This window comes from Uloborus diversus, chromosome 4, assembly GCF_026930045.1.
Source record: "Uloborus diversus isolate 005 chromosome 4, Udiv.v.3.1, whole genome shotgun sequence".
Classification (NCBI taxonomy): Eukaryota; Metazoa; Arthropoda; class Arachnida; order Araneae; family Uloboridae; genus Uloborus; species Uloborus diversus.
In genome coordinates, this window is record NC_072734.1 from 63,435,062 (window position 1) to 63,459,125 (window position 24,064).

A 24,064-nucleotide genomic window follows, 5' to 3' on the forward strand; every position below is an offset into this window, starting at 1 on the left:
TTTGAGCAATCACAATTAATTATTACTTTCATTTGAGCGTTCTTGGCATCCGGTTCCTTTTTCAGCTTGGACCAGGGACACCAGCACCACCGCCCGCCGACCTCTGCAGGCGCGGTCCTGAGCTATCCTCTTCTCCTGGTCAGAGGCGTCCATGTCCTACACACACACATACAAACACACGACTTCACACACATACACTCACACACGCTTACGTGCATACACACAGGTCTACGCACACACACACAAGCCTACACACGCAACTATGCACACATAACCGCCCAAGGGGAAGGGCAGACTTGGGGGGACAGGAGTCGTTTCTAGAAACAATTACTCCAATGAGTAGGGTCCAGTCGCAGTTCATGATTGCGAAAAACATGATTTGAATTCAAAATTTCAGAATTCAAATTTTTTTGAACAATTACGATTGCTTATTGCTTTTATTTTATTTTCCCACCGCCACCCGTCGCACCATCACCGTGGACCGGCCGCCTCACGATGCTGCTCCTATAGCGAAAGTCGTCTCCAGGTTGCGTCAATATCCTACACTTACACGCATACATAGACGCACGTGCAAACAAACACATACACACGCATACATACACATACACAAATGCATACATACACCTACACACATACATAAACACATCCATACACCTACACACATACATAAACACATTCATACACCTACACACATACACAAACACCTACACACATACACACGCATACTTATAGACACCTACACATACACACACAACTACCCACACACTCATGCCTACACACACATACACATCCCCCCCCCCACCACTACCACAAACACTCATACACACAACTGCCCACACACTCATACCTTCACACAGGCAAACACACACGCCTACATACACACACACACACACTCATGATTGCGAAAAACATAATTTGAATTTCAGATGTCAAAATTCAAATTAATTTTTATTTTTTTTTTTTTTTTTGGAAAAAGGGTTTCTTTTAACCTACTCTTACCTCATTGATCACAGATACATATTTCCAAAATATTATCTGCATCGTTATATTGTTCTGTCACTTTTAGTTTCTGCATAAGCATAAATGTTTTCTGTGAGTTTTTAATGTCTTCATGCTGTAACCAATAGTACATTTTAAATTTACTTGCTTGGAAATATTAAAACTAATTTGGTTTAGAGCTGTTTATAAAAGATGTTGCCCTTTTTTCAAAAAAATTTTTTAATTCCTTTTTCCCCTTTGTCACACTTCACATTATCCCCCTCTTCTCCCTCTTGTCATATGTCATGCTATTTTTCCTATATATGTTTTTATTTAAAAAGTGTAGGTCACACTTTGTTACCCCCCCCCCTTTCCCTGTTGTCAAAAACTCACAATTTCACAACTCCCCCCCCCCCCAAGCATGATATCATTTCTGGGGGACTACTAAGGAATTTAAACTCATAAAGAAAAATAATGTATCTTTTTATCTCACTAGCTCAACTCAATTAAGAGTTCTATGATGAATCATTCACCATTTAGAACTATGTGTCTCTGCAAACTACATAACTTACCGAGAAAAACCTTTTTTTAAAGATACTATTTCAATTTTCAAATAAAATTTAAGAAGTTTTCAGTTTACATTTTACAACTTTGTTTTCTAAATCATTTGTTATGGTTCTTACAAGTAGTATTATATATATTTGTGTGTTGAAATGTAGATTTATACTTCTTAATGTCTCTTACTCCCTTTAGTATACAGTAGACCCTTATTTTATGTGAATTTGATTTAAAATTTGATGTCTTTGTTTTGTTTTACACAAATTAGTTTTTATTTAAACGAAAGCGGCATTGTAAATACAGAAAAGATCCTATCCTTCATAGTACAAACTCCCGAGATTGAAGATAACATGCAATGAACTGCATTTTAGTGTGTTGATAAGGGTTCATGGATTGCTGGAGACATTTTTGTGATTGTTTTTTAGATCTCTTTCTTTTCAAAACTAAAGTTATTAAACTAAGCTCCTCCTTCACTGTAGAGGAACTTTTGGAAGTGGCAAAGAAGGAATAAACCAACGAGAGTATACCGATATCGATGACACATAACTGAAAAGTTTCGCTTTGAGAGTTATGAACCATTCCTTGACACTGGCAGACATAGATGGCAAATTATCTTTCTGATTTGTTGGTGAAAGAACATTTTGTCAGGGGAGTGACATAAGAAATGGATATGTTAATGCCCTACAAAAAACTTTAGAAACAAGATTGATTAATGACTGACAACAGAGTGTCATAACTAGTTCTTTTTATAAACAATAAGTTTATACATGTTTTCTTTATGCACCTTGGGCAAATTTATTATATATTTATCCATCACTAGAATAAAGTTTTTTTTAATTCTATGGACCTAATCCTTATTTTATCCCCATTATTAAGTCTTAGATTTTGTGATTTTAATAATGAGGTGCTTTTGTAAAATGTAACCCCCGTGTAAAAGGCGGGTTAATTGTCTTTTTTTTTCTTCATATTTACGATTATTAGTTGTAATGATGTATAAAAAATTATCGAAACTTCTATCTCGCTAATGCTGAAATAATTAAAAATATTCCTAGCTGTCCCCTCCCCCAACAGAAAAGTCAATTGTTAGACTTATAATTCGATGTTGAAATTGCTATTTCACATGAACAAAAGTTGAATAAACGAAAAGAGTGGTAATAATTAACCATAATGTTTATTTTAAATGAGAAATGAGTTTTTTGATGTTTTTTTTTTAGTTGTAAGATATACTGTGTTGGTATTTTTAGTTTAAAACCTTATTAAAAAAATGCAAATTTAGGAAATTCAAATTAAAACTGCCACTTCCTTTTTTGAAGTGAAGATGTTAAAGTGTTAACTAAAATAAAAAAGTTGTATATCAAATTATGCATAAATCTCCGTTGAATTTACCATAAACTGTTAGCATTTTATAAAGCTTATTTTCTGATGATGCTCAATTACTTTCATTACTTTCAAATGATGCTCTTTGGCACATTTTTCTATTTCCTTTCCACGTTATGATAATCAAGTTACGAATTAAAATTGTGCTCTGCGCTTGCTATCAACCATATTGTTGCCAATACACGTAAGTAAAGATGCAAATTAAATATTTTGTTTTGTGAATGGCAACCATGAATGCCATTTCATCATTTGTGATGTCATCGGCAGAAGTAAAAACAATGAAAGCATACCGATTTAAGTAATTTTTTTAAAATATTAAACTTAAACCAAATTATTTAAAAAATTGGTCAGATCCTATGTTTTTAAGCATGCTCTTTCAGAAAAAAATATTTTCAAAATTTTGGAAACGACCCCATTCTAATTTATGTGTGTGCAATTAGTTATATTTTAAAAGTGTTCTAGTGTTCTATTTTAGTTAAAGTGTTATTTAATTAGCATTATTAATTCTAACTGTTCAAGAACTAATTTTGTTTTTCCTAGAAATCTTACACTTATTTTATGAGGGCAAATGGCAAATCAAAAAGTCTTTGTGCCAATTTTTTTTAGCCAAAATATGGCTGTGAATACAAAGCAAACATATGCATTCCCAGCAGTGACAGTTCCTTGAACCGTACCAGCCGTATCTGCTTTTTGCTCGGAAGAGTGGAGCTGCTATCAGTCATTTAAGATGATGGTTGTTCTTTTGACGTCCCAACTTATGAGCAGCGAAGTGTTATTCATTTTGTATGGAGCAACGGACAAAAGCCTATAGCAGTTCACAGGGTCACCTACAGTCCAGACCTTGCCCTAGTGATTTTCACGTTTTCACTCCACTGAAGAATTTCTGGCAAGACAGAGATTCATATGTGACGAAGAAACCAAGAACGCGGTCTGACGGTGGTTCCACAGACAGCTGGAAGAATTTGCCACAAGTGGATCTCTAATTTAGTGCTGCGATTGGACAAATGTCTGAACCGATGTGGTGACTATGTGGAGAAATAATGTAAGGTACGTAGTACACTGGGTGTATTTGTAAATACCTGTATGTACCAGGTTTTGGCAAATAAAAAATAGGCGCTAAGACTTGTTGATTTGCCCTCGTATGCTAATTTTATCATATTCATCTTTCTCTTAAGAACTTTTACATATTTGTGGTCTCCTCATTTTAGATAAATTTTCAATTAACTGCAAAATATTTGATGAATTTGATAACAATTTACAAAGCAACTCAAAATAAAATTTAAAGGAGTTGAGGCATTTTTTTAATTATTATTATAAGCTTTTTCTTTAAATAATTCTTAATTGTATTTTGTATACTTTTTCCAATAATTATATTTTATTATCTAAGTGTCATTGTTAAGGAAATGCTTAAATTTGAAGAAATGAAAATACATCAATTTTGTATATTGTGGTGATGAAAAGGGAAAAGCATGTAAGTTTATAGCTAAGTTACTGTACTCAAGTATCATCCCTTTGAAATAAATGCAATTGTGTTTTACATTAAATACTTTTCCTTACTCAAATTCATGTTTCACACATAATTTATGTTGTTGTAGGTGTTTTGTTGCTTGGTTTTTAAAGCTGTTACAGATTTTTTTTTAAATCTTTTTACTGTAAGTATTCAAGAAACAGTTAGTCTTTTGATGACATTCAAAGATAATTAATTCTCAGACATTTAAAAATTTTCATAGTTTTTTTTGCTCCCCTTGATATTATAGTGATCATTTTAAGGCATACTTAAAGTTATTTTATTGCAGCAAACTGGTATGTAACCAAATGTGTCATTTCTGATATAAGAGAGCCCCTTTTCGTTCTGAGAAAAACAGTTTCATTAAAATTATTTAGTACAGTCAAACTCACTTATAACAAAAAGTGGGGTTTCGCGAGGTAATCATGAAGGTTGATACTAAGTCTATGAAAACATAACCCACTTTTAATGAGCAAACCTGCTTAAAGTGAGCAATATTTTGTGATTCATATATTAACTTTTATTTCAGCTTATCCTTTCTTGAAAAAATTCCTGAAACATTCTAAAGTCAACCGAAAATTAGTGATGAGTCATAAATCCTGAGAAAAAATATGATGAATGCCCTCTTTAGATTAATATGAAGAGAAGCATTTGAAAATTATATCTGCGCCAATGTTATCATTTTTGTGGAGGTCCTTGCTCAACTCAAGCTAAATCGGGGGGAGGGGGGAAATATAATGAAAGCGATGACAAATGGGAATTATTTGAAGCTGAAACACACTCAACATGCTAAATGGCTTTTGATATGAGGAAAACTTTTAACATTTTTCAAAGCCTGGGGTGAAAATGTCTGTTTTATGGACCATGAATATTCTTTTAAAAACAGTAACAAAAGAAATAAAGCATAAATAAGTTCAATGCAAATTAAACAATTTTTGATTTCCAAAGTAGTACAGAAATGAAAAACTAGCAAAGCAAGTATTTATAAATTTTTATTCTTTTTTTCACTAACCCATTTTTTTGCAAGTACTCAGTTATGATAGGTGAATATTAGTCACTTCGTGATTGTGGTAAGCGAGTTTTACTGTACAAATCTTAATGTATTTTTAATTTTAAAATTAATAATGTTGGTTATGTTTTTGTTCATGCTATGAAATTCCCGTGTTATGTTTCTTGTTCCAATCAACATTTTTGGCTTGTAAGTATTGGTGTTACAGAGCATGAAACTTTAGCTGGTTTTAATCAGCTAAAAAGTCACTTTCATATTTATTTGGCAGAAATGCAAAATAAAACTGATTTGAAGAAATAGAAAAGAAAACTAGAATATTTCTACCAAAAAAAAAATTATTTTTTTCCAGAATTGAAATCTATTAAGCTCTTTCTTCAATTCAATACATATTGTTTATGTTTACAATAACAATTGTGTAAAAGGATTAATGTCATAAGCTTTATCAATGCTTGAAATTTTGAAGTTCAATACAAATTACAAAGGTTTTGATTTTTCGTAAAGAAGAAGTATTTTGGGTTTTTAATTTGAATGTATTCCCATTATTTTGCTTTGATATATATATATATATATATACAGTCGACGCTCAGTATAACGACCACGCATTATAAAGACCGTCCCATTATAACGACCAGTGGTAAAAGTCCCAACTTTGTTCCTATGAACTCTACGTTAATTCGCCTTCGTTATAACGATCGTTCTGTATCGTCTAATCCAATACAACGACCGAATTCAGCGGACGCTATTTCTGGTGTTCTTTCCAATAAAACAAATTTGTAGCTTGAAATGACCTTGTTTATTGTTTACGGACATCTGCCTGAAGTTTTCAATGTATGTCAAATCCAACTTTGAGGGGGGGGGGGAGATTACCATTCACCACAACTAGCACAGAAAAATAATGGGAGGAAAAATCGAGAAATTTCCAGATTCCTAAATGTTTCTTTGAAAAGCAAAAAAAAAAAACACAATTTATCACCTATATCTGAAACGGAAAATAATGTTTTGCAAAAATCACGTCTGCTAAAAAGGCAAACGTCTGTTTCTGGTTTTATCTTCATAAAGTGTAGTGGTAGCAGATTTGTAAGTGTGTAACATTTTCCTTTCTATATTTTCTACTTTAAAAGTTCTTTAATATCCTGTCATAGTATTTTGCACACGATTTTTCTAAAAATTCTTATGATAAAAATAATTTGGGCATTTAACTGGAATGTTTGAAAAGTACCATTTCTTCATGGAACAACGGGGCATGCATGATGACTGTGTATATTTTTTTTAAATTATACTTCTTATAACGACCACTCGTTATAAAGACCTTTTTCTCTGGGACGGAGATGGTCGTTATATCGAGCGTCGACTGTATATATATATATATATATATATATATATATATTTGATAGCAATATAAGGATTGAACGAGAACGAAAAAGTCTTTTAAAAGAAGGAAAAAATGAAAAAATCCCAAAATACCCTGGGGCCTCATCAGGCGGTGCTCCACAAGGGTAGGGAAAAACCATGAGATGTTTTGTGAGTGCTGCTGGCGAAATTTGCCTAAAAAAGCAGCACTAGACCCCGACATCTCACAAAACAAGCAATTGGGTTACTGAAAGTCCAGAATATCAGCATGACATGAAATACAAACATTGAACCTTTCAAAAACGAAAAATACAAGTTTTATCTAAAGAAAATAGAACAACATTTAAAACACAAGAGAAACAAAATTCTTATTATATATATATATATATATATATATATATATATATATATATATATATATTTGTATAAGTACTTTGTAAATGTTTAACTTATTTATTTATTTATGTAAATGAAATAGCTGCAATTGTAATTGCAGCATTTGTCATTCTCAGTTATTTCAGGATAAATTTGCAAATATTTTTCTAAAAAACCTTATTCTGTTTTCCTATAATATGATATGCAGAGTATGTTGCAAAGATTAATATTAATGGACATTTAAACATGTGCAATATTTGCAAGAGGCAAAGTTTTCGTTGTTGACATCTATGCTTTATTTAATCTTTGTTGTTAAATATCTAATTCAGTTCTGATGGTGAAGCTAAAACCAAGTTTTAACATATGCTTATATATTCATTTTAAACATATCTAAGATAGTGAATCATTTTTAGCTATTTTAATCCAAAATCAAAATTATTCTCTTGTGCATGTAGTATTGAATTATCTTGTTTGTTTATTTACTAGTTGTACTTTTTAAAAAATATTATGTAGCTTTTTAAAATGTTCCATTGTTTGGATGTAATTGAATATCTGAGTTGGAGAACTTGTGTGGTGATTTTTACATTAAAAAGTTGCCAATAAGGGAAAAAGGTAAAATTCTCTTGTACATTTTCGCAAAACAAAAGTAGATATGACAAACAATTGAAGCATGCAGGATTTGCAGTTGTTTGAATGAATAGTAGTATGGAGTATATGAGTTAAATAGGTAAAACTTGTGCATGCAACGAGATGCCACTTTTTTTTTTTTTTGAATGAATAATCAAAGTTCATGTTCTAACTACATGAACTTTGTTTGATTGAACATTTGAAACAATAAGGGGATTTCAAATGCAGGAAGGAACAACAATTAAGATGGGGAAAGTAGTTAAAATTCTTCCATACCAACTTTAACCAAAAGTCAATTCAACAAACTATCACTGCATACAGTAACAAGGGAGAGGGGGGGAGTGATAGAATAAGTTTTGGGAAGTTTTATGAGTGAAAATTAATTTATTTTGCCCCAGATTTTGAAGAGAAGGGGGGGGGCATTCCTCCCATATGTGCTAATTTTAAAAAATCGTTTTCAATTAGAAAAAACAACAAAACAATCAAATCAAAAATTCTTTTTTGTACATTTTCCATGTGAAAAGGTCCTTCTCTAGTTTATTCTAAGAAAATCCACCTTTGAGACCAGGATTTATATTGGATTTAAATTATCCTCTGAAACGTATTCTCTAATGTTTGCATTTTTAAAATTTACATTTAATATTTGCTCTAAAGGCAGGGTGGACGAACAGATTTTTGGTTTTTCGACTGAAATAATTGATTTAGTGTTAACTTTGATTTGTTTTTAGCAATATTCTTACACTTCTATCATGCTTTTTAAATTTGTTACATAAAAGTAGAATAAAACATACTCGCTTTATATAAAATCTGAAGGGGGAAAAAATCCGACTCCTAGAAGGGGTAACTATTTATTACCCCCATAAAATTTTTATAATTTTCAGGTTAAAACTATATTAGTTTTAACGGAAGTGTTTGGATAATTTGCCATTGTTAATGGACGTGTAGACTAGCCATTATTCCAGTTATGGTTAATTTTGGCTGCACATTTGTTCTGTCCTTGTTCTATAAGCATGTAGTACTGTTTAGTGATTTTAGGTCTATGTCAGTTTTATCCATTGTGTTTTTAAATAAAAAGTCAAGCATTAAAAGTTCAATCCAACATTGTAATTATAAAAAAAAAAAAGATTTCATTAGTTAAATAATAAGTTCAGACCAAAAACAGGTGTTTTCTTATTTGTCTCATGACATGTTCTTTGACTAAATCATCAGTTTTCTAAATGTGAGTTTGTAGGAATCATTTTGTTGGAAGAATGCACATATGCATACCCCTGCAAGTACTGTAGTTAATTGAATCAACTAGTTTAGTGACTCTCATGTTTGTATTACTAATTTTGATGCCAACCTCAAAGCTAATTTTTATTTTGCAAAGAAATTCTAGGCTACACTGCTGTACTAAGCGCAAAAGTCGTATCTGCAGATGAGTTCAGACGGAGGAATTGTGCCTTTAAAGTTTTGCACCTCCATGTGTTTGATCAAGATACAACTTTTTCAGAATTTTTTTAAAAATATTTCCCATTAACAAATGACCATTAAACATTGTATTTAGGTGAAATATGTGACAAGGAACTACCTGGTGACCGTAACTGAATTTGGACAAAAGTGCAGGTACAACTTTTGTGCTTAGCATGGCAGTACAGCTCATTGCTCAAACAAGCTCAGATTAATTTACTGTGTGGGTGAAATCCATGGAAGTTAATATAATGCCATAATTTTTAGTCGGCAGTTTTGACATTTTATATCAACAAAAAAAAAAGTAGGAATTAACATTTTTTTTTCCGCATAGCTTGAAGTTGTTTATAATCTTGATTGAAAGGAACTTCAAATTGAACCTGAGACAGTACAAGATAGTTGGTTTCCTGTGTGCTTAAATTCAAAAGTCATGAGAAATGAATTAAAATAAATTTTTATTTGTATTTATCCCTTGAGCTGATTCAAATTGTCTTGCTTCTCACGTTATTAATTTGTGTCTTATTTCCAGATGAATTGCAGTTTGTACAAACTAAGAGAGGTGTGAATTGGAAACTTTTGAACAAGGGCTACACTTATCTAAAAGAGAAAGTCTATATGGATAAAACTATATGGAGATGCACTCACTACCACAAAAGGAGATGCATGTCTCGTTGCCATACCATCGGAAACTGCATAGTGAAAGAGTTTGGGGTGCATAATCACCCCTGTGAAACTTATTATTGAATGCTTGATTTTCAAAACTTGTGAATGCTTCATGCAGTTCTGTAAGTGGCCATAATGAAACTGTATGGATTGTTTTTAGTGAATTCAAAGGCACTGCAGGTACTGCTGCAGGTAACTGATTGTAATATTTGAGTTGGGTGAAAACAGAGTTGGCATTTTTTGTTTCATTTAATGCTCTTTATTTCGTGAAGGTTGATAAATTTTTTTTTTTTTTTTTTTTTGTTTCTACTTTTAAGAGCTATATTTAATTGCTAAGAAAGTTCCTGTTCATCCATCATTTTCATTACTGTGTTGTGTTTGCCTAGCATTTTCTTTATCTACTTTGTGTTGCCTTGGCTCTTCTAGGATTCTGTTCAAAATTGTTTAAAAAATAAAAAAATCTGTGGCTGTCTGTTCCGAAAACTTTAAAAGCATAACTTTTCACTTTTGAAAACTTCAAAATGTTTTTTTTTTCAATAAAGATCTCGGGTAATTTATACAATTTAAGGGAAAAATAAATTTATTCACAAAACCTTTGAAACTTAGTTTGACAAACTGTGCCACAAAAAAAAAAAAAAAAGGCTGATGACATTAAAAATAAGGTGCCATTATGCTGACTTGAAAGGATGGTTTAAAATTTAGAACTATCCTTTGCAAACAATTATTTCTTGCCATTTCTTGCTGTTGCCAACAAACATTTCATAATAGATGCATGTAATGTTGTAATTTATCTTGCATTTCTCTGGAGAAATTTGAAAATTTTTCTTTTGCACCAAATTTCCAGTTTTTCCACCAAATTGCCAAAAATTGAACGAACTCTCCATAGCATCACAAAATGAGTTAATTCTTGATGCCATTATTGTACTTTGGATACAGCAAAACCATGTGGCTTTAAAGAATCTATTGTTGTCGGAGCAATAGTGTTGTAAATTTGATATGTTTTACCAAAAAATTGTATGCAAATTATAATTAAACTTCAGTTTTATTACCAACCAATCACCACCAATTTTATTAAATGGTTTTGTCTTCATTTAAAGAAGGTATTCGTTTTGAATTTGTTGCCATAATGTAACCCTTAATTAATTCAGTTAGAGAAAAGAATATATGCAAGAACTAAAAATATAGATTGTAAAAAGTTATATAAAAACCCCTGTAAAGGAATGTTTTAGGAATTTAAATAAGATGCTTAAACTTAATGTTTTCCAACACTTCTTAAATGTGGCAGTATGCCCAATGTTTTATCACACACATTTCCAGATTTTCATTTTTTTATGGATATTTGCTGTTGTGTTGTGCTATTTATTGTAATGCTTTGTTCCTGTAAATCATCTTCTTTTGTGTAGGAACATCACTACACATGTGAAAAACAAATGTTTTTGAATAATAATAATAAGTAAATTCATTGTTATACTTTCTTCACAATTCTTTAAAAGTTGATTCAACTTTTCCAAAATTCCTATAAAAATGAAATATATAATAAAACTTGTCTTTTAGTGTAAAATAAATGCTTTTTTGAACAGTGGCAGATTCACCTAGTCACAAATATCCTAATTGCAAGGGCCACAGCCATATATAAGGGCCCAAAATGAATTTTAAAAATGCACGTTAGAAATGCTTTACATAGTTCTGTGATAAACAAAAGGGCCCCGAAAATGTATTGTGAGGTGCCCCCAAGCATGTAAATTCACCACTGTTTTTGAAAATGGATTCAAAATTTACTCATTGTAATTTTGATGTACAGAGGTTGTGTGATGTGCTGTGCCATGTACCAATTATTGTTATAGACTAATGTATAACTTTTTTTTCTTCTTAAAAAGCCAAATATGTAGTTAAAATTTTTGTGACTTATGTAAGTAATTCTACATCAATCCTTAATATAAAACTTAAGTCAATAAAAATAATGTAGAAATTTATAATTTAGACTAGTGTGTATTTAAAATGTGGGTACCAAGATCGTTGACAAACTTTTTTTTTTTAAATAGGAAATATAAATGTTTAAAGTAAATGTGGGACTTTATTAAATTCTTGATGGATAAATTTTTTTTTAGGATTTTAGCTTTAAAGAGAGATTTAAAGCTGTGCAAATAAATTCTGCTGCTAAAGTGTTGGAATTAAGGGAGAAAAAGGGAAAACACAATTACAGAAATCTGACACCTAAGGAGTATGCATATCATCGCCTTCAGAGCAACAGTAATGTATGTAGTCTCAGAAATAACACCAAGATATCTTACTGTTGCTCTGAGGCGACGATATCTAGAGTTTTTGGAGCGCTCAAGCGGGCTTCACGGTATTTATAGCGGCGCCCAAATTTGAGTAGGTACACATTTTTCTCTTTCCTTTGAAGATCAAAGATCTATATTGAATTCTCATCTGCAATTATTATTTATCTATGAATGGGACAATGTTTAAGTAAAAAAAGGGGAGAAATTAATAATGTTTTTATTAACTTAATTTTTATGTCAAACAACAAAATGTGAAAAAATGCTAAGTTTTCAGTGTAACTCTAAAAATATAAATTGACTTTTTTTGCACATTCTTTTGCATTAATTATTTTTAAAAAATAAAGAAAAAACTCTTGCTTTTGAAGTTAATGTTCTTTTAATTTCTATGTCTTTAGAGTAATTTATGAACTTTAAAGGTATTGTGTAAAATGATGATTTTCTCCTTCATGTCAGCTCAAATTAAATGATGGAGAAACTATTTTAGACAACTATTATATTTTACAAACAAGGATATAGACTAGTATGTTTATGTTTTGCTTTTATTGATTGCATTTCAATTTGTTTGCAACTTCACATTGAAGTTTATCCCTTTAGACAATTGAACACATTTATGAATTTTTACATTTGTTTTTTTCTGGAGCTCAATTTGGTAACCACGAGTTTTGCTTTCCTGTGAAAATCTGAAATCAGTATCTTTAAGCAAAAAGAAAAGAAAGCAAAATCATACTGATTCATTAAAAATAAAGTAGTTAACTTGAATTTTTATGAAGTACATACTCAACTTTTTGACTTTGAAAACCCTGGACTAAGTAGTTACTCTAAATTATTAATTATTATTATTATTTGCCTTATACTTTTTTTCTTACATGCTTTGGTGTGTGTCAACAATATAAATATCTACCAGAGATGTGAGCTCAAAATTATTCTGTCAGAAATTGAAATTTAAGAAAAAATGATTTATATTCAGTTTGGGAGCCACTGCTTGCAATTTTAAATGTCTTTGTTTCACTTACTGGGAAAACATGCAACTGAGTGTGTGTGTGTGAAGTTGTTCACTTGTTAAAAACATCCGCCTGGATATGTAAAAGTTAGATCACTTAATGAGTCATTGAATCAATACTATTCATCTGTTACAGTGATGTCTTTGTGAAAGTACTTGTTCCATAAAGCAAAAAAAACCTCTACAACCAGCTCTGCTTTTGAAAGTATGTTATATTATAATCTAATCTTGTTATGGGTTGTAGTTGATAACACATTCATTAAAGATGAGTAGTTATATTTTTGTTGATCTTAAAAGAGAAATAGTCGCCTTTTTCTCCTGATAAAAATTTATTTTTGTTGCATTTCAGGTTCCCCCCCCCCCTTCCAAGTCGTAGCCTTTTCATGTTCTTCCACATTTCTTGTATAGTCTTCAGATTTAAAACTCTGTTTATAACTTAATATTAAATTTTTAGTCATAATATGATTAAAACGTATTGTTCTGTTAGAGTTCACATTTATTGTAATTTCTAGGAGAGGAGGGAATTGCTTTGATTTTTAAATTAGAAAACTTAATCTAAAGTTTAAATAATTGAAGTATATAATATACTAGCAAAATCATAGTTGTGGATGGAATTACTTTTGGGAAGAGTTCCTCCATTCCTTCCTCTTCTCCTAAATTTCTACAAAATATTATACTTCCTGATTCCTCTAACTGTTTTGATTCCCATTTTAATGATACAACAAACATAGACCATATCTGGTAAAATTGAATGAAAATTGTGTAGTTGTATTAGGAAGGGGGTGCAAAATTGGGAAGGGGGAGGGGTAAGTACTGTCTGACCATCGATTACATGGAAAGGCTTATGCCTGGTTTATAGGCAGAAATGAACGTATCTATTAGTTTACAGGGATGTTAGTTGGTTTGTTTCAGATGTGCACTTTTGCCTCTCTATTATTTAGCCTTAGTCTTGTAAAAATGAAAATTTGCTCACAGCAACACTTTTTAAATCTAAAGTATATTCAATCTGTATTCTCAAGGCAAAAATTGATTCATTTATTCACAACGAAGTTTTGAGCTTACCGTTTTGCTTTTACGTTCCTGAACGAAATTAAAATATTATCTTATCTTTTTGTTATTTCCATGGTAACTATTTTTGTTTCTCCCTATTTTACTTTTGAGAATGCAATAAATGAATAAGGCACTAGTGACATTATAAAACGCGTGTATCAAAATCCCATCATTATTTTCCCTTCTCCCTTGCTAGATTCATTCAGGTGGAATCGTCTATACTTGGCAGATTGCCAAATTACATACAATCCATAGTCAAACAGTAACAATATTCTGCTTTAAAGCATGAAACTTTTAGGACGCATTTTGGGGAAGAGGAAAGGGGTAACCTGTAAACCCCATATTGGTTGCAGCATTTCTAAAGCATGAAGAATAGTAATGTATGTCGCCTGTATAACAATTACTTCAATTCCTTTTTTGGCTAGTGTTTGGACATTTTCAAATGTTATGTTAAACCATTTTTCCCCTGATTCAGAATTTTTTTTAATGTAATCAAAAATCCTTCTTTACTTATATGTAGGTATTTATTGAAATGTTCATAGTAATGATAATTAGTGCTGTATGTATAAATACTTGTAAATAGTTTTAAAATTGCATAATCTCTCTATTGTAGTAATCTTGATCTTAGGATTAAATTTTTATTTTTTATTTATTTATTTATTTATTTTTTGTTTACTTTTTGAAATTATGATTATTTATTAATGTGTTACCAAAAAGTAATTTTAAAAATTATTTTGCTTGAAGCTTTATACTTTTTACTTTAATTTTTACAATTTTTCAGGATCTTTGATTGAAAGTTTTTTATAGTAAAGTCAAATCGATTTTCACTGATTTTTGCTCCCTAGTTGTATTGTTTTTTATTCTGTAAATTGTTTATATATTTAAACTTCACCATATTGTTTTAAAATTCAGCTTTTTCAATTTTATTTAAGTTTTAACAGTACATTTCATTAGTTAAATTTTATAAAACTGATTTCAGTGCAGATATATTTCTAAGTTATTTCAATTTTACTATAAATACATTTATTAAAATAAAAGATAAGCTATATTATGTTACAATGCCTTAGTAAAACTGTTCTTTATTATACAGTTCATAATATATACTTTTTCCTTCAATTACACATGTCGTCCCCTCAGAGAAACAGTAGGATATCTTAGTGTTATTCCTGGGATTATATGCCTTAGTATTGCTCTAAGGCGATGATGTAGTTACCTAACATTTTGAATATATTAAAATATTAAACCATATTGGATTATTAAATGACTGAACTAGGACAGGATAAATGACACTTGCAAATTTTTTATAAGTTTACAATAGCGTTGTGGGTTTTTTATGTATAAAAGTAATGCACATATTTATTTTTTGTGGAAACAAGTTTTTTTTTTATTGTCATGAAAGTAAACAAAATACTTAGTTTGAAAAAATAAATGTAATGAAAGTTATATACTTCAGCTCTCAAATTTTCGTACAATGAATAGATTCTTATTATTGAATTCAAAGAAAACCTTTCAAGTATTTCAAATATATTTTATCATCTATGAATAATGTGTCACATATATCAAATAAAATTTATGGTAATTTTTCACATACTTGCTTTTTTTAAAAAAATGCTATAGTGGGACTGGAAAGTAATATCTTTTTTTTTTTCAAACGAATAATTGTTTAACATGTTTTCATTGTTAACAAATGATGTCATTACCCTCATTATAAACTATCTTTTGCCATCTAGTGTACAAATGTTCATCCCCGGATCAGTGAAAAGCAACTGGTTTTGGAGCAAAATACCTGGAACAGGCATTTTAGATAACAGCCTGTTTTCAATTTTTTTTTGTCATATACTGATCAGAATAAAAAGCAATCAGAGAGTACAGTGTCAGGAGAGTAGATTCCAGCAATTGTCACCCGGAAAGTAATAGTTCTCGAACATTGTTGTGCAAGACCACACCGCTCAAGATGAACTTGGGAAGAAAAAAAAATTGTGGTGGGTTGCCCTCGCTTACCATACTTGCCCAATGTTGCACAATCTGATTTCTTTTTATTCTTATTGTTATCTGACAAAAATTGGGAAAAATTGACTGCTAAACAGAATAGCACCCCCAGAAATTTTGCATAATTATTGATCTGGAACTAAAAATTTGCACACCAGATTTCAAGATTGATAATTAGAGCCATAACATCATTGACTAAAAATGAAAACCTATGAAAAATTATGTGCTTGCAAAAAAAAACATTATATATATACTGCCGTGTACAGGTAAAGGGCAGTAACTGCAAATTTTTCATATTTTTGCATTTTTGTCATCTATTGTACGTTATCTTTATTGTACAAGCTTGCTTATTTGGTTTCCGCTGAAAAAAAGGCGCTAAAAAGACGTCTAATTCCAACATTTCCCTATTGTTAGTATTGAATCCACCACTTCAAATATCTCGAAAACTCATTTCTGCAGATACTGCCGTTTACCTGCACACAGCAGTATATATATATATATATATATATACACTTTCTGGCCCTCCTAATATTTATCTACAGACACCATTTGTATTTAATAGATTTTTTTTTTCCTTTTTAATGCATTTAAAACGTTAAAAAGAAAAACATCAGTTTCTGAAGATCGTACGAGCCATTTTGCTTTTATGTGTGTTGTCTGAAATCTCAAATTTTGTAATAAAAAAAACATTGGTTGTCTTTGATTGTTTTTTCTCTGTAATGAAATTCAGAGATTAAACAGCTGTAAGTTTCATTTAACCAGCACTGTGCACTAATTATCTAACTATGCCTTATTTTTTGCTATTGATATTCTCCTGTATCAGTTTATATCAAAATAATAAACATGTCCACAATTTATATACTTAATTTGCTAGTCTGCTTCCTCAAATTTTACTCTTGGAGTTTATTGATAAATGTTAAACACTGTAAAAGTAAAGCAAATTTTGATTGTGGTTCATTTTTATTGTATTATAAATTCTAATCCTTTTGGAAAAAAGGAATTCTGCTCCAATAAATGCTTGATACTTTTCTAAATATTTTATCTGAATGTGTACCTTTTAGCTGTGTGTGATTTCTAACTGTTTAAGAAATGTATCTTTAAGAAAGGTTTTCTTCTAGGCCTGCAATTCATAAGAAGTAAAAGAGGCTTTAACTGGCATCTTCTGCATGAAGGATACATTTTTAAGAAGGAGCGTGCATATATAGATAAAATGATCTGGAGATGTGTGGACTATGAAAAGAGAAAATGCATTGCTCGCTGCCACACCAATGATAATCGAGTTATCAAAGAATTAGGGGCCCACAACCACCCTTCTCCATGTTTTGCAGAATTTCCACTCTTATCTTTGCAGTCGGGATGATTATCATAGTCCAGGTAACCGCAATGTGAATTAGTCTTATTCTTTCACCAAACAACAATTGTTCTTTTTCTCTCCTTGTTATCTGATTTGTTTTAAATGCATACTTAAAGTCTTGCAATTTAATTACTTCAGAGATAAACTTGTATCTTTCAAAGACTGAGTTTTCCAGAATTTTATTTCAAGCAACTTTTAATGTGGTTTTGCTTCAGCTTGCTGAAAACGAATGGCCACAGGGTCTAGAAAGAGTAAAAAAGCCTCACCCAGTGGCACGACAGCCCATGGGGGCCAAGGCCTACTGTGCCCATCCTGTGCTTCCTGACCAAGGGCTCTGGGGTGCAAGACAGATGTTTCAATTAGGTGGTCAGCCGAACGCCAGGGTTTAGTTCCCAAGCACACTTAGTACTCATTTTATCAACCCACTGAAGGGATAAACAGCTGACTAGGAAGAGTAAGTCTAGCAGTATAATTTGATAAAGTACCAGCAGAATAAGTCACATGATGCAAGGGAAACAAGGGGTGGGGAAGGAGAACAAATTTCCAATAACACTTGGGCAACAGGAGTTTAATCTCCCATTCTCTAGAACTTCATAGTGGCCTTTGTAAAAAGGTCCTACTGGCAGTGGCAAATATAGGATTTTGTTTTAGGAGGGGCTAAGGTCGTAGTATCTCCAACTTTGATTGAAGTGAATGAATGCATTCTTTTTTAAATTTTTAAAATAAAATATAGACAATCTCTGGTGATATTAGGAGAAGTATGCATTCAAGGATTCTTATGATGGGTTCAAGCTCAGACAGTGGTGTAGCCAGGATTTCATTTCGGAGGGGGTACAATCAGTGGCATAGCCAGGAAGTTATTTTTTGGGGGGTGGGGGGGGTAAGGAAATTTGACAAATTGATATGGAGATCATCTTCAAAATAAGCAAAATAGATTGTGCAGATGAAAATTTTATTTAATTGTTATAAATGACAAGTAATAATTTTGAATGCATTTGATTTTATAACAAGCAACAAAATTTAATGCAAAATAGATTCCCCACTTTCCCATAAAACCCACGCAGGGACAAAATTCCAAGAAATTTGGAGGGAACTAAACAAAGGAGAAGTGCCTTTTGTTAGATTCTAAAAATTCCTGTGTTCTTATAATGAATACAAGTAAGATATCTTTTTCAACTTAGTAAAAGCTCATAAACGTACTTAAGAAGCACCAACCTCAATGCACATTTATGCATTCATGTCTTGCACTGCTGAATTAAAGCAACGTCAGCATCACACCTGGTTGAGCTATAAACAAAATTGCAAAAACTAAAATAAAACAAGAAAACTAGATTCTATTTTGTGGCTATTCGTAATTCTATAAGTTATAAATGAAAACACTTTAATCACACACACACACATCCTATTTTTGATTTTGTAATTATAGGTTAAAATGAGATTGTTCTCCTTCTATGACTTGATGCGTCTTATAATGATAAACTTGCTTTGCAGTTTTCATTTTTGAATTCTGAGAAAAGTAAATACGTGTGAAAAAACACATATGCTTTCTGGTAATTTAATTAGTACTTGCAACCCTTGACCCTCCCCTTGAAAACCTATTGCGTGTGCCACTGATGTACACTTTTTTTAAATGTTATTTAATGTGAAATAATGTGCCTGTGCACATTTCTGCTCTGGGGAAGGGGGAATGTGTCTGTGCACATTTCCTGCTTAGAAGTACTTGTAACACACAATTAAAGGCTTCCAAGGTGTTTTTTCTCTACCCTTTCAAGCTTTTTATCAAAGACAGCAATCTGCATAATTGTGCATATTTGAGCAACGTTAAAAATTCTCTCCTTCATCTTAGCTGAAATACATCTTGGAAATTGCCCTCTAAAGTATTGGAAAAACATCTTTGTTCTTCTTTTCTTGAAGTCCATTCGGGTTTTACATGGTGAGATTGTCTAACCCTACTAGGGATTGGAGTTTAGAAGATGGCCAGTCCCATGGGAGGTGCTTCTATCTGCTGGGAGAAAAGAGCACCAGTGAGATTATACTACCCCAATTGCCTCTGTATCTTGAAATCTCTAGCTAATCTCAACTTTTTATGTTGATTTTCATGTTTAGCGAGACAAAACACTTTGAAAATAACTATTTTGGAGCTGAATGCATTTTTGATGTTGGGTAGTGTAATCTTTAAGTAATTGTGTGGAATTATTTCTCTTTCTAACCATGCTCAGTTGTGTGTTTTGTTTTTTTAATTTCCCTAAACTTTTAAAGGAATTTTAGCCTTAAACTTGAGCAATTCAACTTGTTGAAATTCAAATCTTTGGCAACAAAAGTTTAAATGATTTGATGCTTTTTCTGTATTCTCTTGGTAAAAAATAACATCTTGCACATTACTGGCTGTAAATCTAAACTTGAATGTTAACAGAGGAAGCAGTGCATTAGTATTCTGTTTTTATCATAAAAATAAACTCAGTGGCAGCCAAGGCTAACTGTGCCCATCACCATTTCGGGACCAAGGGACAACAAATAAATCTTATTTTTACTCCTAGTTAGACTGCTATTTCTATCATCAGTATTTCTTTTAAATACTTTTTCCTTTGACAGAATGGAGGTTTCAGTCATGTAGTGAGTGAACTCTTTTCCGACTATTTATAATTATAGTTTACTGCTCCATTGAAAGGTTATCGAATATTGCAAAAACGTACGCTACTAATCAAATAAAATCAAACATTTTGAATAGAAGATTTTCGATGTTGAATTGCTTATGTTTAACTGTTGTCATTTGACAATAAGTATTAAACTGAAATCCTGCTCTGCATACTTTAGAAAAATTCATTTATAGATTATTTCCCAGGTGTTTTTTTCCTCCCTTACTAGTCATTTCAACTGACTTCTATGTAAAAGTATGTACACAGTGTACGTGAACGTTTCACTATTTGAATAGCAAGCAAAATTGAGGTTCAACTCAGAAATTTTCTGGGTCCCTCCCCCCACCCCCTTAGTATTTAAAGACATTGCCCATTTGGTAAGAAATATTTATATTTTTAACTCTAAAAAATATTTAACTTCAGTATTTCCTTTGTTATTGATTCACTATTATGTTATTGTATTGAATACTGCTGTTGTAAATATGTGTAAATAATGGCACTGTACAATAAAATTGTTTCTTCAAACTTGTGTTGTGTTATGCATTGAAAAACAAATGTTTTCAAAATTTTGTACGAAAAATAGCCTAGCTAATGACAGAAACGAAGGCAGAAATTCAACTTGTTGTCAGACATACAGTACCTCTCTTTCATTTATTGACTTAGGTCACAAGTTCACTGTCCTAACTACTAAAGACTGCTGCTGATGCAATACAATAAACATTGGAACTCAATAAGAACTAGTGCTGGTTAGTTTTTAGTTCCAATCATTTCTCACAATTTTCACTATCTCAATTGAAGTTTTCTCCTGTTGGATCACTATTGTTGTACGTCTAGAAGTAATAAAAAGGGTTAAACAAATGTACCCGAAAAAGAACGAATGCTAACTCATTTGGGGAGACAACTGCTCTAAAGTATGGGGGAGGGGGTGCGTTTTTCTTATGATTGAGAACTGCTGTGCCTCAAGAAGTCGGTAAGGAAAAAACAGATAAGTTGATGAAAATGAACCTCATGGGAACTGTTGCTGATTAGCTTTTTTTGGCACCAATTACTGAAAGGGAATGCCATTCTTTGTTAACTTCAAAATTCAAAATAAGTGGTAGCAAATTAAAAAAATAACTGAAATAACTTACTAACTGATGCTTTCTTACATATTTCTACATTTCTGAGTAACAAGTAAGTTGTAAAACAAGAAATAGTCCAGTCAATGAGTGCTCAAAACAGGGGTGTAGCATGCATGGAATATGCGATAATTTTTGACTTAAGAATATTGTTAGGGATAGTTAGTAAGTAAACATATTAAAAGTCCCCGACCCTGGGGGGTGAGCTAAAGGTGGGAGGGAGGGGGGAATAAAATTTTGCGTTTTTCGAGAAATGTCGGAAACAGTTAAAAAAATGCGTTTAAAATAAAAACTCAAGCTAAATAAACTTACTATGAAACTGTTTCTGCACATATTTGTCAAATTTTCAATAATTTTCCGGGTATATGTTATGAAAAATCGATGATTTTCAGAAAAATTCTCTTTTTGTCAAACATTTGCTCCTAGTGCCTCCCAGGATCAGTATTCATGAAAATTGTCAGTAACAAAGTTGTAGAGTTTTAAATTTCCTTCAATTTGATATCCTACTTTGTTATATTTTATTCAACCAATCAAAAGTTAGAGTTTCAAACACGCACTTTCGTGGCAAAAAATGAAAGACTTGCCATTGACAAATTTCAAACTGACTCGAAAGAATCACGCACTTCCTCTTTCTTCAATGAATTCGACGATCCTGATGGAGAATAAAGAAGTATTTGTTGATTACTGCAACACAAATGATGTTTAAGGGTTGGGGGGGGGTCGTAAAATTATGACTTTGTGATAAGGGGGAGGGAAAGAGTAAGAAGCGTGACATCAAGCATTTTTTAATACGAATATGTTTATAAAAATTAGTTTATGAAAGTACTTTGTGACAATTGGGGAGGGAGTCAAAAATGTTGAGAATAAGTGTAAAATCATTTATGGACAGCCCCTTACCAAGATTTGCAGAACTACGTATATGCAGTATGAATTAGCTCCATACCCATTGCGTTATTTAACGAAAATGAACTGAGGAAGTGGAGAAAGCCAGCATTTCCTCACTAAGAAATTTGTTAGAAGTTATTAATAAGTAAATATACTGAAAGTCCCCGACCCTGGGGGGGGGAGGTGAGTTAAAGGTGGGAAGACCCAAATTTTGCGGTTTTGGATCATATCTCGGAAACGGCTGGAAAAATGTGTTCCGAATAAAAGTAGAATTTGATTAAATTTATTGTGAAATTGTTTTCATACATGTATGTCACATTTCCAGTGTTATTTTAGGTACGCGTTCTTGAAAACCAATACTTTTCGGGGGGAAAAATTATCTCCTTTTTTTTTGTTGCAGAGTGTCTGTGCCAAGCAGGCGCTCAAGGGACTTTGTGCAGCAATCGTGTGACAAGGACCCTGATAGTTTTATGTGGCTTGAAAATCCACAGACTGAACACTTAAACTGCAGATTCAAACCTGATACAGTGAAACCTGTGTAAGTTGACCACTCGCGGTGCAGTACTTTAGCGGTCAACTTAGACAGGTGGTCAACTTATAAAGGGTGGAATTTTTTTTTTTGTCATTTCTTGCACCATGTATTCATTTTTTAAAGGAATTCACCCTTAATCTTTCTATTCAACTCACTTTCATTGTTTAACATTATTGAAAGTGAAACAATAATTAAAAATACTATTCAAATAAGTTAGTTATTTTTTCCTTGTTTTTAACTATATTAGACACTGTAGTTTTAGAAATTCCATATATGCCAGCTAATTTTTTCTGGCTTTCTCCATTTTCAATTAATTTTAATATTATATACTTTTTATTAATCTCAAGTTCAATTAACTTTCTTTTTGAAGCCATTTTATGTAAAACTTATAGTACAAAGAGCAACAAGTTTGACCCTCCCAGTTCAAAAAGTTAAAATAAAAATTTACTATCTCTTAATCCCTTGCACCAGAAACATTTAACTTCACTCATTAGCAAGCGCAGTTCTGCGCACACGCAGTGTGAGGGGAACGCGTCCTTAAAAGGGCTAATGGCCCTAGAAATTGAGGAAAAAAAAACTAGCACTAAGACTTATTCACTTTACAAATAGACACTTTTGGCTACTAGGGAAGGGTCCTACATATTTTGTTGCAGGGTGGCCCAAAATATATAGATCTGTGCCTGCTCCTTTTAGCACAATTCCTGTGTTGCCCCAAAGTATTGCAACTGAAAGACTAACTTTTCTACTGACACCTATTTTCATTGAACAGAATACAAAAAGCTTTCTCAAGTAGAACAAGAAATGAAAAACAAGTTGAGAATAAGGAGCAGCATAAGCTTTATGCTGCAGTTTAGTTAGTAAAATGCTAGTCTGTCATCAAAGCATCAAAAACATTCTTAGAAAACTATCAAAATAATAATAAATAAATAAATAATAAAATAATTTGCTGAAAAAAAGTTTAAAAAAATAAACCAAGTGGTCAACTTACAAAGGGTGTTTTACAATACTCCAAACCAAATTTAGCGTATATTAGTGGTCAAGATAGACAGGTGGTCAAGATAGAGAGGTGGTCAAGTTACAGAGGTTTTCCTTCATTATATGAGATAGGACTAATTCCGTTCCTGACAAAAGTGGTCAACATAGACAGTTGGTCAACATATCACACCAGCGACACCCAGCTGACAAGCAATCAAAAACTATGAAGTTCTAGCATGTACTCAATTTCATTACTCTTATTAAAATGAATATGTGACGCTATAGCAGGATAATGAAAATTTTAATAATAGAAATAAGTTAAATGTAGCTGACCGGCAGCACCTTTTTGT